Source organism: Triturus cristatus, chromosome 12 (assembly GCF_964204655.1).
Source record: "Triturus cristatus chromosome 12, aTriCri1.1, whole genome shotgun sequence".
Classification (NCBI taxonomy): Eukaryota; Metazoa; Chordata; class Amphibia; order Caudata; family Salamandridae; genus Triturus; species Triturus cristatus.
The window spans coordinates 513,516,566-513,528,861 of NC_140595.1; positions in this window are offsets into that span (position 1 = coordinate 513,516,566).

A 12,296-nucleotide genomic window follows, 5' to 3' on the forward strand; every position below is an offset into this window, starting at 1 on the left:
TTCCAGTTGCATTATATAATATATATATATTACAGTGCATACCAAGGGTGCATCGCAGAGTTCAGGCTATTTCAAGATTCATATTTGATGCATAGGGACTGAAAATATTCGCTATGAATGACGTGATTAAATACAAGGATAGAACTACTCTCATGACCATAATTCCAAATGTCCTGAATGTCTCATGTGATACCAATAGTGCTGGCACACTTAAAGTGCCAGCGCTACCTTTAGAGGCTGTTCCCTCATTTGTAGAGGTGCGTGCCCTATGCAAATTAGGGAATTCCCTTGCCTCTACAGACGCGGGCGCAGAGGATCACAGTGCCACTTCTTCTAGGTGGCGCACTGTGAGTGTGTACCCTGAGAGCAGCCCTCTGGGGGGAAGAAAGGGGGTCCGATGGGCCCCCCCAGACATCCCCTTGCAGGCAGATGCAGTCACTGACTGCACGTGCCTGCAAGGGGATCTCTAATCCTCTTAGAAAGTGCAGGTGGGTGCCACTTGCAATGTGAAAACATGGCCCGGCTACCAGCAGCCGCTCCGTGTTTTCACATGAATGCGCTGCCCTGGGGGCAGCGAGAGTTCACGGCTGGGCTGGGAGCAGCGCATACATTGTTATAGGGCAGAAACAAAGACAATGCGTAATACGGCCCACATGTCCTCCAGTGCAGATCATAGTGCACCGTCCTATATGTGTGTGTTTTGCATTTTCTTGTATACAGAACTGGCTGTCAAGCGCATCTCTTAAGCTCCACCAAGCTAAGAAATCCTACTGTTCGCTGACAGTACCACACAAACACAAATTCAAGTCTAACTTTCTGGCACCATCCAATATGGCTTTCTCCTCTAGCTATGCAACACACTAACCCTGGGAAGTCTCAGGGAGGGAACTAGAGGCACGGGGTATTCAGGGTGAGCTGGCCTCCAACCTTAACATGTATACACAAAAGAAGCTATCCTGAATAAAATAAACTGGGGGTTTACAAGGTACTCGGTAGAGTACCGGGCAACTCACAAAAAGTGAAGGACTGTCCTCACACACCACCAGGTGTAATGCTTCTTCATTGGCAGTTCTAGCTCTCTAGAAACTTCGTTTGGTAAGGAGCGGGCCTCCACCTGGAGACAGGGAGGCACTTCTAAATCTAAGTGATTATTTTAAAACCAATGTAAATGCCAAAATACTTTTATTTAGACAAGCAACTACTTAGTATTAAAAATAAACAAGTATTTGCAATGCAATAGGTCTCGCATTTGCGTGAGTCTCAAGCTATAGGCTGTGTAAAATGAAAATGCATTTTATTTATTTTGGTTTTCAAAACAGATAAATAAAAAGCATAGTCATTTATAATGACAATAGCTTAAACTCTCGCAAATGGGAGACCTATTGCATTGCTTTCCGTTTCTGTCCGGGCTGCTGGTCTCCAGATGGCGAGCAGCAGAGAGCCTGGATTCCGGCTGAAGAATCTTTGCGCTGCCATGATTGAAGCTGAAGGAGGAGGAGGCAGCTGCAGCCAAAGAGTGGGAGCCAAAGGGAGAGGAGGGGGAGGAATCAGCTGCAGTGAGCTGCACTGATGAAATGAAAGGTGCGTCTCATTGAAGTCTATTTTTTTTTTCAATATTGAAAGCTTTTGGCAAGCTGCGCAGAATGCCACCTGTGGCGCGCTGCTTACTAAAAGCTAACAATATTGAAAAAATTGACTTTGGGAGCCTCTCCTTTCTCTTCTTTGTTGCGGCTCGCCAAAGTTTATTTTTTTCAATATTGTAAGATTTTGGAAAGTAGCGCAGCACGCCGCCTGTGGTGCGTGGCTTACTAAAAGCTTACAATATTGAAAAATAGACTTTGGCGAGTCGCGCCTTTCTTTTCTTTGTTGAGGCTCAATGAAGTCTATTTTTTCAATATTGTAAGATTCTGGTAATCAGCGCACCATGGCGCCTGTGGAAGCAAAGCGGACAACATTGCATGAAAGCATGTTGTGCCTGCAGTAGGAGAAAATCATTAAAGAAAAAAGCGCTCACAGACTGTAAATAAAACATACATGTAACTACACAAGTAAAAGGGCCAGTCCTCATGGGATGTTACAAATGTACAAAAGGTGGTACTAAGGAGGGACTAGCAAGCCTATTAACAATCAGAAGCCAACATGTACAAAGGACTAGTCCATACCTGAATGCAGCACATCTAGAAGAGACCTACGCAAGCGCTGCCTAGGCGAGAACTAAAAAGACCTGCTTAACCTGTGGGTGTAATTCTGGTTAATGACCCACCTTTCACACTGTCCGCTGGCTCTGGTGCAGGCACTGTGGCATCACATTTCAGCTATAATTACTTATTACAGGAGAGCAACAATGTATTTTTCTGATAACATTTGAAGGTGATTGCACAACTACTTTTTTTGCAATAGCTTTAGGGGCATTAGATTCCCATTTTACTAAATGCAAGGGTCCAAGGAATCACCAATACACAGGATTTTAGTTTATGAATAGTTCAATCAATAAATCAGGGGTTTATAAAGCGCGCTACTCACCTGTGAGGGTCTCAAGGCGCTGTGTGTGTGGGGAGGGGGGTCGAAGAGCCAGGTCGAGGCTGCTCCTGAAGGTGCGTCTGATGTTGACTGGGAGCTCGTTCCAGGTCATGCGATTTTCAAAGTACATTTTTCTAATGCAGTCAAAGTGAAATGAAGAATAATAGGATATAATGAAACTGGACTCTAATTTGTACATGTCAATAAAGGGAGATGTTGGGCTTAGCTGGATGTTGTATTACCGTACAGAATACCAGTAGCTGTTTTTGCATTGATTTGGAGTCTTATCCATGTATATATTTTAGTAGTGCAGGTGACTGCCCATCATCCAATTTTATTTTTCATTTAACTTTGTTGTTTCTTATTAGTTTTGCATACTGTCAGACAAAAGATAATGCACTAAGCCAGTAAAGGTTTGGATTGGGACATCCTTGGCATATGTATACTTTGTAGCGAGGCATCACAAAGATTAATTGATGTGTTCGTTTAGTTCAGATTAAATCATAGTCTACCCTATAAACATTAATAGACTTTATAAAGCTTAAATGTGTGTTCTATTTGATTAGTTATTCTGAAGAAAGTAATATGTCCTACAGGTTAGGAATCACATCACAGTTGGAATGCTCCAACAGGGTATCTAATCTGGGGAAATATGGGAACGCACGTTTAACTTCCAAACTGTGCAAAACAGGTAACCAGACCAAAGCAAACACACACAAACCATTTCAATAAATAGCAACAACCAAAACGCCCATGGCTGGAAAACAGCTTTCAGCGGAAGATTAAGTAGGGTGAAGGACAAGTGAGATATTGCTTCAGTTCTGCCAAACATGAGCCAGTTCCATTTAGGAAACTGGATTTACACGACAGCCGCACCAACCTCAAGTGATTGCAGCACTTGATAATGGAACTTGATTGTCCCACACAAACAGTGAGTATCTGGGAATGGGAAGGATGTATAATGTAGCGTCTTCACTCTTTAAAAGTATTTTTATTGATTTTATTTGGCGTTTTATAGTGCGCTCATATGACCTGACGCAGCAGAGCAAGGGGAGGAGACTGGGAGGAAGGAATCGATTCTCAATTAAACCGCAAGCAGATGCAAACATTTGGAGGAACAGGTCTTGAGTTCTTTGCTAAAATATCTCCTGTTAGATTCATTGTTAAGAAGAACCACTAGAGCGTGCCTGAGGGAAGAGCGTTGTTGGTAGAGACACCGGCACCCAAGCCAATTCTTCTTGACAGGAGCAGTGAAAGAGGGAGCTGGCAAGCTAACCTAGCCAATCTGTCTGGGCAACAATAAATACATTGATTGGAGGTAGCCCACAGCTAAGTCTCACAATGTTTTAGGCACCAAGGAGAGGGTTATAAATTTGATCCTATGTTTGATGGACAACGAACAGAGCGTATTTACTGTGGGGGGGTGATATGATGGGAACCTTTCAAGCGGAAAATGAGCCTGGCAGCAAAGGTTTGGGCGCTTAGAAGTTTGCACTCAATTACGGTACTCAATAACTGAAATGGCCACAGCAGTGACCAGAGCAAGTCTATCAAGTCTGTGTTTATTTATTTAGTGCATTTTTATAAAGCGCGGACATTACCCAAAGGTGTCAGAGCGCTGTACAATAGAGCTAGTTACGTTACAAGAGAAAAGTGGTACAGAATATAACATTACACAGACTAAAAATGAAGGGTACACAAACACAAAATCCAACACAGCACACAGGGGTGAGGAATGTACAGGAAAAAATGCAAATTTACAACGAAGAGCGAACTTCCAAGAGGGGCCTGAGAATCAAGGATACACAAACACAAAATCCAACACAGCACACAGGGGTGAGGGATGCACAGGAAAAAATACAAATTTACAATGAAGAGCGAATTTCCAAGAGGGGCCGGAGTATGAAAGTATTAGTTCTGAAAGTGTCTTTGGAAGAGAAGAGTTTTGAGTTCAGCTTTGAAGATCCGGGTAGAGGAGGTGGCACGGAGCAATGGGGGAAGTGAATTCCATATTCTCACCGCATTGCCTGAGAAGGATTGCGCCATCAATCTTTCCCTTTTGAAGACGGGGGGCTCAAGCAGAAGCTTTTCCGCATTACGTGAGGGTTGAGAGCCTCCAGACAATTTCAATTTATTTGCCAGGTAACGAGGGGAGGACATGTGCAAGGCTTTGTGTGTGATGCAGGCAGTTTTGTAAATAGATCTTGCCTCAATCGGAAGCCATCGAAGAGAGGACAGGATAGGAGTGATGTGGTCGCTCCGTTTAGACCCTGAAATGAAGTGAGCTGCTGAATGGAGGATGGATTTGAGAGGGGAGAGGTGGGATTTGGGTAGGCCCGTCAGAAGAGAATTGCAATAATCCAGTCTTGAGAGAACCAGCGATTGTACCAAGGTTTTTAAGTCATTCTCCGGGAAGAACCGACGGATCCCCCATAGAAGGCGCAACTGGTACCGTGCGTTCTTGGCAATAGAGTTGATGTGGGAGATTAAGTTGAGTCTTTTGTCAAGAATGACACCTAGAGATTTAGCGCTGTTGACAATGATGGGTTTGTTGTTGAGCAGGTTCAGCTGATCCATCCACGATTGAACAGGAGGAGGTGAGAGAGAGGTCGAAAGGAGGAGGAATTCAGTTTTGGCGGGATTTAGAATGAGTTGGTGAGCTAACATCCAGTCGTGGATGCAGTTGAGAGTAGAGTCGAGTAAAGAGAGATCGTGTGTGGAAGACACCTTGAGGTAGATTTGAGTGTCATCCGCATAAAGATGGTAATGGATCCCAGATTTGCTTAGGAGGTTCCCTAATAGTTCCAGGTAGAGATTAAACAGAGTGGGTGCAAGGATAGAGCCTTGAGGGACACCTTGACCTACATCCAATGGAGATGAAAGACTGTTCGCTATCTTAATCATTTGGGATCTGTCTGAGATGAAAGATGCAAACCATTTAAGCACTGTGTCATCCAATCCCATTCTCTGTTGTAGAGTGTTGAGGAGGGTGCTGTGATTAACAGTGTCAAAGGCTGCAGAGAGGTCAAGAAGAATCAGAAGACAGGATTCCCCGGAGTCGAGTATATACAACGCATCATCAATCACTTGCAGCAGGGCTGTTTCAGTGCTGCAATTTTGGATGAAGCCAGATTGGAAAACATCGAGGAGATTATTGTCCATAATATGTTGGGAAAGTTGTTTCGCAAAACATTTTTCAGTGATTTTCGAAAGAAAAGGGAGGTTGGTGATAGGGCGGAAGTTGTTGAGGTCGGTTGCATCAGCAGAGGTTTTTTTTAGAAGAGGGGGAACCTGTCCTGATTTAAGGGCAACAGGGAGGGATCCTTGACTGAGGAAGAGATTAGCTAGCCCGGTCCAGTAGGATAGAGTATGGGTGTCGAAATCGATAGCGATGATGCTAGGGATGGGGTCAGAGGAGTGGTTGGATGGTTTGGTTTCAAGGATGCATTTGAGGAGGTCATCTGCCGTGATGACGTCAAAGTATTGCCAGGTGACTAAGAATTTCCGCTCCTCAAAGGGGGTGGGGTGGGCGACTTGATCCACCAGTGCTTTGACCTTTTCATCAAAGAAAATGGCGAAGTCGGATGCTTTCTTTGTGGAGTCCTCGGGCTTAGTAGTTAGGGGAGAACAGTTTGGGTTTTTGATGAGGTCAAAGAGTTTTTGGGTCTGTTTTTGGCTGAGTCAAGGAGGGATCTGAAATGGGATGCTTTTTCATGGAAGTACTCCCACAGAGTTTTGTTTTTGAGTTTTTATATAGCGATAACTCGACCCAGAGGTATTGGAGTGCTTTAAATGAGCATCAGTTACATCACAGGATGATGAGCCGACGCTGAGAATCGAACCTGGTTCCCGAGTTGCCAAATCGGCAGCTCTGGCGCTTACCCCACATCCTCTCCTCTGAAGAGACTGTGGTGGAGACCCATATTGTAGGTTACAGAGCTAACCTGAATGGGGAAGAATAATAAAGAGTCCAAGATAACTCCTTCGTTTCTAACTGGATTAGAAGTGCCGTAAAGTGCCGCAAAGTGCCGCAAAGTGCTCCCGGAGATGGGCCCTTTGAGCAGCATGACAATTGTAGTGCTGCTTAAGGGCAGTCAGCACCCATCCATTTCGCATGTTGGAGGCAGTTAACCGCCTTGCTTCTGGTTTGTTTCTTTGTGGATAAACGCTGCTAACTAAACAACGCAAAGGTGTCTGGTAAGACACTGGTTTTCAAAGGTAGCATTGATTCGCATTAAATGAAGCTCTCCATCATGGAATTCAACTGTTGTAACCGATTACGGCCTTTCTGGGACAGCCGTGGGCGTCTGCAAACGGAGGGGATTCCTGCCACCCACGGTACAGAAGCCGCAGCAGGCCAGCAACCGAACCACCAATGTCAACACGCTGAGAGCCGCCTATTAAACTGGCATTCGCATCAGCGCACACATTGTGGATAGCTTTGATCGACCCTCGGGTGCTATAAATCACATCGCAGCGCTTTTCCCTGTGCACATCCGAGGTCAGGTCCTCGCCCTCCGACCCGAAACGTTGTGCCTTGCTGTCTTGCCCCGCTGTGCCTCCTCTCCTTTTGGCTCATGTGTCACTTTCAGTGAAGTAGAGGGTGTCCCTCTTCACCTCTTTCTCGTTGATTCATCTAGGCTGGAATCTTGCTCTGCGCTCCACTCCACTCCGCTGGCTGCCATATTCATATTCCCTTGCTGTGGGCTCCTCTGCCTGCAATGATATGCAGCCCACTCAACGTTTTCTGCCAAGATTACACTTAAAAGTCAGTGTCACCATCATTGAGATCCCGATTGTGCTGAACAGACAGCAGTGGCCCCTGCTCTGAGGCCTGGCTCTGCTGTGAGGCGGCTGGAGCCCTGTGACTGATTGGAATCGGGGAGGGAGTCTCCAATTACAAAGGCAGGCTACAGTGTGCAAAGCAGATGGCACACTGTACTTCAATTAAAAGAAGTGCAAGCAGAGCGAACTAACACTGTAGTTAGGTGCCGCTGTATCGGGACTACAAGGAAGTTAGCAAATGACCAACAGCCAACAGAAAGGGAGATAACAACAACACTACCACAACTAAGCCAATAGCAAGCGGAAAGACAGATTACATTAAATTTCACGCAACATACAGATTACTTTAGGTCTCGCTGAGACAGTGCATGCATCGCATGCACTGCCAAGGCGAGGCCTAAAAATGGGGAATGGGGAAATTAGTACCCCATCACCACAGTGATTAAAGTCGTCGACATGTTTCTACCTGAATGGCCCGAGGGGTCTGCGGCATTCATCAGGAAGGGAATAAGAATGTGGGCTCCTATCTTACAAAAGTTGGTTTGAAATTACCAATGGGTAGGTTGACCTGTGTCAGACTCTACCTGAAAGAGTTTCCTTAAACCCTAATGAAGGTTCTTAAATACCCAATGGGAGGAGGGTGAAGGGGAAGAGGAGCAAACACAACCAGGCAGATGGCGATAGACGCACCTTGAGGTAAGTGTGACTACATTGGTCTTTCCTTCCCCCTCCTCCCATGGGGTATTTAGGAACCTCTAACAGAAGCACTTCACACTATGTCCATTAAGCCAGCGGTCATGCCATGTTGTAAAAACAACCAGCCTCAGTTTGAAGCTGCTTCACGAATGATGTAGAGAAGTGGCCTTCAACCTGCCACTGCTTATTATAATATAATCATATATAAGGGTTGTGCTAGAGAATACATAAAAACCTACTTTTTAAGAACGTCTGCTGTGCAATTCCCCGTAAGAAATTTGATTTATAGGCCTGCTATTTTCTGCTTCTGCTAAAATGCAGCATACCGCTGGTCATGTCTTGCACATCCTTGTGCGCTTCCCAGCCACATTGTGCCTCCTAAGAGACCAAGCAAACCAAGGACTTTTTGTGTACTGGACACTGAACAGTTAATTGTGTTCCCCCCACCCACAACTGATCTAACATTGCCACTTTTGAGCTCCCCTTGGGTCAACTTAGAGTCTGAAGCATCCAAGCAAATGCCTTATTGCCCCCAATATGATTAGGTCTGCATAGCACCTTTGGTGCTCCCCCCAGGCTCCCTCATACCCTGGTAGCCTATCCAGTCATCCAGAATCTCACTCCATGTGATTTCAGGAAGTCTGGTGAGAGTTCCAGGAACCACCTGATTCGGCAGCCATTTTGCTTTGCCTCCCTATTTAAACGTCACCTGACGCACGTGTCAGTGCTTGGCTTTCGTGTGTGTCGGGCAGAGGTGCTCTAGCATCCAGTCCCAGACCCCATCCGTACTTAAAAGCTTGTCTGGTTGCAGAGTTCCTGGATTGCTCCTTCATGAGCAGTCGTCTGAAGATCCTGCTAAAAAAAAGGGGGAGGAGTGGAGGGCAGTATTGCAATGAAATCCTGATTCTGGCCATATTTACACAAGAGCCTTTTTTAAATAAGAAATTGCTACCAGCCGAACAGATGTATATCATGTCAGAATGTGGGCTACTAGTCATTAAATAGGCCTTCAAGAGTAGTGTCACTACTTGTTCGGAGCACGACATACTGTCACTATTTGCTCAGATCATAAGACTCTTCACTTTCTAAAATCAGCTCAAGTTCTCACCCCTCGTCAAATGAGGTGGATATTATTCTTTAGTGAATTGGACTTTATCACATGCCAACCAGGTAATAAAAATGCAAAAGCTGACACTTTATCTAGGATTGAGATTTTCAGGGGCTGCGTTTGATCAGCTAGAACCTCCCACAATCACCACAGAGATGACAAGATTGAGGCCTTGGTAGACTTAGAAACCTCCTATGCCACCCTCTGATCAGAAACTAGGAAACTAAATGCGAAGGAGTGGCTAGAATTGGAAGGAGATTTCAATTTAAAAAAGGGCTATTTAAAAAAAAGAGCTACTATATGTTCCAACTGGTGACTTGTAAAACCAGGTACTAGAGATTTGACGCCCCTCTCCCTTGGCTGGTCAGCCTGGAATTACAAAAGCTGTGTCAACTTTATTTTTGGAGGAAACCTTGATGAAGGATGCATATCAGTTTGCCCAAAACTGCACAACCTGCACCAGAAATAAAGGTTCTCATTCCTGTCCCAATAGCCAGCTTCAGTTAATGCCCATTCCACCAGCTCCTTAGCACACTATTAGCCTAGTTTTGATGACAAATTTTTATATGCCCCGAGGATATTCAACTACTTGGGTAATAATGGTTCACATGAACAAGATGGTCCTCTTTGTTGCCCTAAAAAGATACCTACTGCACAAGAGTTTGCTACGACCTTTATAGATCATGTGGTAAAATGGCATGGCCTCCCTTCTATTGTCATCTCCGATAGGGACCTGCAATTTGTATCTAAATTTTGGCGACACCTATGTGCAAACTTAGACATTGATATCGGTCTGTCCTTGGTTTATCATTCTCAGACAGACGGGCAAATAGAATGTGTCAATTAATCTCTTAAACAATATCTGTGTTGTTTGTCAGCCACATGTCAGGCTCCTCCTTCCAGAATCCTCAGGATTGCGCTGAAGCTCAAAGGGGTTCCACCTCTCGACGGCCCCAAGTCTGGAATGTATGCACACACAGACTATTGAGGTAATCAAGCGAGGGAAGGAAAGGGAAGGAACAGCAGGGAGGGAGATCTGAACAAGGGAGACAATGAAACAGAAGATCAATACACGGTTAAGGTTCTGTAACCCCTTTCCCCCTCAACGTCTTTTTGACTAGGTAAACTTTACCCCACCCTATATCCTACCTGCAAAGGAAAATAAGGTTAGCGCTGGATACCAGGAGAGAGTAGGGTGAAGGTATGAGGTTCACAGGGGCTGATAAACAAAAGAAGACACTATGAGAATGGTACTTTACATAAACAACATTTGGCTATATTGCTATGCAATTCTCTTTGTCCCTTGTTCACCTACCTAGGCTCCCCCTGAGACAGATCCTGTACTGTTGAGCCAATGCACCATAGATACCCCACCTTCCGTCTCTCTCCTAGGATAGTAAGCAAAGAACAACCAAATAGAAATTATGAATATGAAGTAGCCGTATTAAATGTCAGTTCAGCAGCGCTTTTAAAACAAACGGCAGGGAACTACCAGAAGCGTTCTCCCCGGGCTTATTCCATCATAAGATTAATGGGGAGACCAAAGTTCGCTTCAGTGATCCTGGTGGCACAGCGAGACTTACTGCGAAGTTCCCTGGATATACCTCCCCCGCAAAGAGGTGTTGTGTAGCCAACATCAACCAACCGGAGAGATTGAGCACTGAATGTGTAGTTAACAGAAAAAACCTCCCCCGCAATGAGTTGGTGAATTGCCAACCTCAGCCAACGGGAGAGAGAGAGAGAGTAATGTCTAGCGCTCAGGGATAGCGGATTCGCCCCAAGACGAATTCTCCCGCAAGAGGCTGTGCTATGCTAGCCTCGACCAACGGGAGCAACAAGCCCACATCCTCCGGGCTGGAAAACAGAAGAGTTACTTCACTCCCCGCTAGTAATCCGGTCCGATGTTAAACATGAACCGGGACTGAAACCATGGCCAGAAATATCCTTGGCCGCTCTAAAGGATCCTTTCCCATGATCCTCCGACACCCTATAGTGGATACCCCACTCTTACCGTCGTGGCTCTTGCCTGTAGACATATGAAGACTGGAAACGCTGTAACGGGAATTATTGGCAGCGTTCAAGGGTTCTGCTGGCCTTTTACGTGTTCTGTGCTTCCGGTTCAGAGCACGCACAGCGCGTCTCTCTGGGCATGCCGGGAATTGTAGTTCTCTTCCGGAGAACTTCGCGCATGAGCAGTCAGCACGTTACCGGGCCGTGCAAACCCTGACACCACACATAGTTCAGATTGGGTAGAAAATGTGAGCATTGCCAAATTTGCTTACAATAATCATGTACATTCCAGCACTGGATTTTCCCCCTTTTATTGTTTCACTGGAATTCATCCTAGAATTCTGCCCAACAACTGGACAAACACTTCTTCTGTATCAGCCATCCAGAGTCCAATGAACACTTAGCAAAAATTCACCAGGAAGATATTAAACAACTGCAGCTGATCAATGAAAGAACTAAAGATAAGACAGGCCTACATCGGATAAGAGAACCAACCTACCAACCTGGAGACCAAGTATAGCTCTCGACTAAAAACTTGACAATGGAAGCACCACATAAATTACAACCAAGATACATTGGCCTATTCCCTTATCGATGTCATCAACCCAGTAACTATGAAATTGTGACTCACAGAAGACGTAAAAATTCATTCTGTATTCCAGGTCTCCCTGATCAAGCCAATTTGCGGCACTAGACCAGAACCTCCTCCCTCTCCAACCCAAGTGGGCAAGTTCGAGGAGTATGAAGCAAAACAAATACTCGATTCTAAAAGAGAAAAAGGCAAATTGTTTCATATTGTAGACTGGAAAAGCTACGGTTAGAGGATCGCTCCACAACTAACCCGCCTTTTTCATTGGAAACACCCAGACAACCCCAGACCAGTATTTTGACCTTTGCGGGGAATCACGTATTGCTCATCCTTGTGTACTTTGCAGCCACATTGTGCCACCAAAGAGACCAAGTAAACCAAGGACCTTTCGTTTAGTGGCCTTGAAACAATTGATCCAGCAATGGGTACTTCCCACCCCAAAATTGATCCAACATTGACCATTTTGTGCCCCCCCTACATCACTTTAGAGCTGAAGCATCCAAGAAAAGGCCACATCTTGCCCCCAATAAGATTGGGTCCACATAGCCCCTTTGGTGTGCCCCCAAGCTCTCTCATGCCCAGTCTTTC